A 5,000-nucleotide genomic window follows, 5' to 3' on the forward strand; every position below is an offset into this window, starting at 1 on the left:
TCCTCCTCCTCCTCCTCTTCCTCCCTTCCTCCTGCTCTTCCTTCTCCACCTCCATCTTCTCCTCCTCTTCCACTCTTCCTCTTTCTCCCCTCCTCCCACCTTCTCCCTTCCTCCTCCTCCTCATCATCACACATCTGCTGCCCTTCCTCCTGCTCTTCCTCCTCTTCGTTCTCTTCCTCATGCTCCTGTCGTTCACCTTCCTCCATCTCCTCCTCCTTCAGCTCCTCCTCCTTCTCCTCCTCCTTCTCTTTCTCCTCCTCCTCCTCCTCCTCCTCGTTCCCGTCCATTTGTATTTCTCCATTTATTTCCTTTCCCCCTTTTATGGTCCTCCTCGCTTCACGTTTTCTTTATATTTCATTTTCTCTCATACCTCAGATTTTTTTTTTTTTTTTTTTTTTATATATAGAAGGCAAGATAAATCTGCTCCACCTGTCTCTCTTTGTGTCCAAAGCGTTGCATCTAATGTTTTGTCTCGATGTTATTTACTTATTTATCTGTCTAAATATATATATATATATATATATATATATATATATATATATATGTATGTATATATATTATACATATATATATGTATATACATACATAAATATATATTATATATATATATATATATTCATTTATTTATTAATCATTTATTATTATAAAAAAAAAAATTCTCTTCGGGATTTTTTAAGTGCCCAAAGCGTTGCAGCTGTCTTGTCACGGTATTCTTTCATTTATTTAATCATTTTCTTTTTATTTATTTTTTTTTTCTTTGGAATGTTTTCGTATTTTTTTTTTACCTCCATTCATCCTTGTGTCTCGCCTCAATACCTTTTGATTTGCATTTTAGTCTGCGTTTGTTTGCTTTTGGGCCTCTGAATGTTTGCGAGCTTCAGCCTTGTACGTCGTGTTCCTGTCGTATAACTTCTCTCTGTTCTACAATAGTTCGTCCTTGTTGTTCTCCAATTTACATTTTCAACTATGCCCATGTCTTTCTGGTCCTATTTTTTTTTTTTTACCGAATAACTTGGTCTATCCTTGTTATTTCATCTCTTCCCGTATAATGTTTCCTTGTCTGAAAATATGTATATATATTTTTATTCTACTCTAGCATACAGTTTGGGCACTGTACAAATCTTTATGTCCCTCTTCAGCGTCTTCGATGATTTCAATGTATAGCTTCAACTTAATCAATATATATATATATATATATATATATATATATATATATATATATACTGTATATATATACATATACATACTAACGATTACACTATCATGGTGGAGGTGGGTTGAACGCAAAAATTCGTGTATGTGTATGTAACTCGAGCATACAAATATAAGAAAGTTGTGCTCAACTTATATATATATATATATATATATATATGTATATATATATATGTATATCTTGATAGCGTAATGGGTTTAGTCACTGATACTTTGTCACGTCCGAGCTGAGTTCGAGTTCTCAGTTCGACCACGTTTCAATTTCCAATATAAGCCTCCTTCGAGCTTCTCTGTCTCGGCTACGATGGCAAGGAATTAAAAGTGATTTGTGGCTGAAAAGATGTCAATCTGTTCACTGGGAACCATTCAGTGTACGTATAAACTTTTCCATGTGTACATGTACATTTGAATTTGAATTTGTAAAGTTCGGTAAGAACGAACACGAAACCTATTATAAAAATACAAAAGGAAACCATATCACACAACAAACATCTGTAAGAGATCTAGGAGTTATACTTTCGGATGATGCTACATTTGATCAATACAGAGAAAAAACAGTATCAAAATGCAGACAACGAATGGGATACATACTTAGAACCTTCCGCACCAGAGAACAAGAAACCCTGCTAACCTTATGGAAAGCCCTAGTCATCCCTATCATAAACTACTGCTCATAACTTTGGGCTTCATACAAACAAGGCCACATCATGCAGCTGGAGGTTCTGCAGAGAACCTTTACCTCAACAATCAAAAGAACTCCTGCTTACCAAGATGTGGACAAACACAATTACAGGGGAAGACTGGCTGAAAATAAACTCCACTAAATAGAGAGAAGACTAGAGAGATATCTAATAATATATACATGGAAAATCCTAGAAGGCCAGATCACTCCACCCAAAACAGAACCTATTAAACCAATAAAGACCCATATCACCCCAGAAGAAAATAGAACCGGAAGAAAATGCACCCAAGTGGCCCTGCCATCAGAGTGCCCGCTAAAAGTCAAGACGCTCCAACACAACAGCATCTCAAGGAAGGGGGCCCGACTGTTCAATCACTTATCTAAACACCTACGAAACATTACAGGTGTTAAAAAAGAAGTTTTCAAAAGGGAACTTGACAAATTCCTGTCAACCCTACCAGATCAGCCGGGCATCCCAGGTTATGCAGCATCACGTCCAGCGAATTCCAACTCCATTATTTACCAGCTGGACTACAAACAACAAACCGAAAGGTAGCGGCCACGCCGTGGCGACCTTGCCTCAAGTTCCATCGGGGGAGCAACATCCCCTTGAGGCAGAAGCGCTTGAAGGTAAATTCGAGGCAAGGTAAATACTAACGATTACACTATCACGGCGGAGGTGGGTTGAACGCAAAAATTCGTGTATGTGTATGTAACTCGAGCATACAAATATAAGAAAATTGTGCTATAATTATATATATCTCTCTAAGCTGAGTTCGAATCCTCGGCTCGACCACGTTGCAATTTCCAATATATGCCTCCTTCGAGCTTCTCAGTCTCAACTGCGATGGCAAGGAATTAAAAGTGATTTGTGGTTGGGAATATATATATATATATATATATATATATATATATATATATATATATATATTATAGATATATGTATATATATATATATATATGTATGTATGCATATATATGTATATATACATATAAATACATGTATATATTTACATAAATATATATATATATATATCTATATATATATATATATACGAGTATATAGCCATGCCATTGGTCCAACTCTCTGGCGGCAATGTTCAAACTATCGTCACCTCAACCTCCGCCGCATGTAGCGACGCTTTAACCCGATCGGCCAGCAAGCATCACAAACAACAAGCATCACGTTTCTTAATTTCAGCCTTGTACCTCACGGATCAAGCCTCACTGTCTTCGAGTACTTCGTCACTGGTCTTCGTATTCCATCCTCCTTTTGTTTCTGCTCACTTTAACCTTTATCTTTGCATATTCCAGCCATTGCATAATCTTATCTTATATCAACTCTTGTCCATCAAATGTGTGTCCAAGGCTCCATGAGCACTTCCGTTTGTTCACTTCGGTTACTGTGTATCCCATCGTTGTCTTGTACCCTTTTCCTGTCTAAGAATATCTCTTTTCTTTTGTACAGACTCCCCACCCCACTTTGTAATATCTCGCATACTTCCTCCCTCTTTATTTGCCACAATATTAGTATATCTTGTCTTATAATCACTCGCTATTTTACAGCACCTTTCTTCCCTCGCCTTTACATCATTATACTTTGAGCCCTGTATGCATCTTCCCTGTCGTATAATGCCCTCATATCTTATACCATTTCTTATCTTTAATGCCCTCTTGTCTTGGTTGTATTCCAAACTTCCAGTGTGAAATCTTGTGTGTTTCCGGAGTCTTCATTGTCTCGAGTGCCAACGCTGTTTTTTTTTTCTTCTTTTTCTTCTTTTTTGGAACTTCTTACCCTCCCCCAACCTCAAGGCTTCACTTCTCTCCTCTTCCTCCTCCTCCCCTCCTCCTCCTCCTTCACCTCTTCCTCCTCCTCCTTCACCTCCTCCTCCTCCTCCTCCTCCTCCTCCTCCTATTCCTCCCTCTCCTCTTCCTCCTTCTCCACGACCCCTCCTCTTCTTTCTTCTCCTCCTCCTCCTCCCCTCCTCCTCCCTTCCTCCTCCTCCACTTCATCCCCTCCTCCTCCCCCTCTTCTCCCTCCTTCTCCCCCTCCTCTTCCCCATCTTTTCTCCAACATCTCTAACATTTGTGGAAACCCACAGACGCTTCGCCGTAATAGCCAGCATCTTATCTCTTTAGGATATCTCACACTTCTTCTAACACTTCTCTCCTCAGGCAGACGGACAAACAGATAGACAAAGACAGACAGACACAGACGGAAAGAAGCACAGATAGACAGAAAGACAGACACAGACGGAAAGAAGCACAGATAGACAGACAGACAGATGCAGGCAGATAGAAAGGCAGACGAACATACAGACAAACAGAACAAAGGCAGAAATTTAGGCAGTAAGTCAGTCATTCAGTCAGTTAATCTGTTAATCAGCTAGTAGAAACATGTACCGAGTCAGTCAGATGATGGCCATCGTTACGCTGTAGTCGGAATTCTTCTTGATCATCTTAAGCTTTTATTCTGTTTGTTGCTAAACGACTTTATTCATCTGAAGGTGTAACTCGTCACATTAAAGGAATTGATCCTTTGTACGTAAATTGTCCACTGCTGGCAGGAGACCTTAATTACATAAGAGATGTTTGTATTATTCCAATATCACACAAACACATTTTTCATTTATTTCCTTTTTGCTTTTGAAAGGTGAATTTTTTTTCTTTGGTATGCTTACACTAGATTAAGTTACGTTACGTTAAGTTGGGTTAGATTGAGTTAGGTTAGGTTAGGTTATATTAGATTAGGAGCTATTGGAAAACGTAAGTTTCATGTCAGATATTCTTGTTTGCATGCTTATGGAATTCCACTTAGATTTCCACCCAGGATAAGGGGATAGGGATGTGGATGGGGGATGTGGGCTCCGATTGATGATCTTTCTATTCCTTTCTATTTATCCAATCACTCGAACAGGGCCTTAGATTTCTTATTGCTGCCGTCTGGTGATTTTATTAAAATCAGGATACTTCTTGACTTAAAATACCCCCCCCCAACCTCACACTTCCTTCCCAGGGGAGTCTTCCCCAAACTCCTCCCTCATTTACTCCCGAAGTCAGTTCCTCTCCCTCTCTCCCAAGCCACCCTCATATCTCTCTCTCTCTC

The sequence above is a fragment of the Oratosquilla oratoria genome, unplaced genomic scaffold (assembly GCF_046742065.1).
Source record: "Oratosquilla oratoria isolate Oo_2021 unplaced genomic scaffold, ASM4674206v1 SCAFFOLD59, whole genome shotgun sequence".
In the NCBI taxonomy this organism is placed as follows: Eukaryota; Metazoa; Arthropoda; class Malacostraca; order Stomatopoda; family Squillidae; genus Oratosquilla; species Oratosquilla oratoria.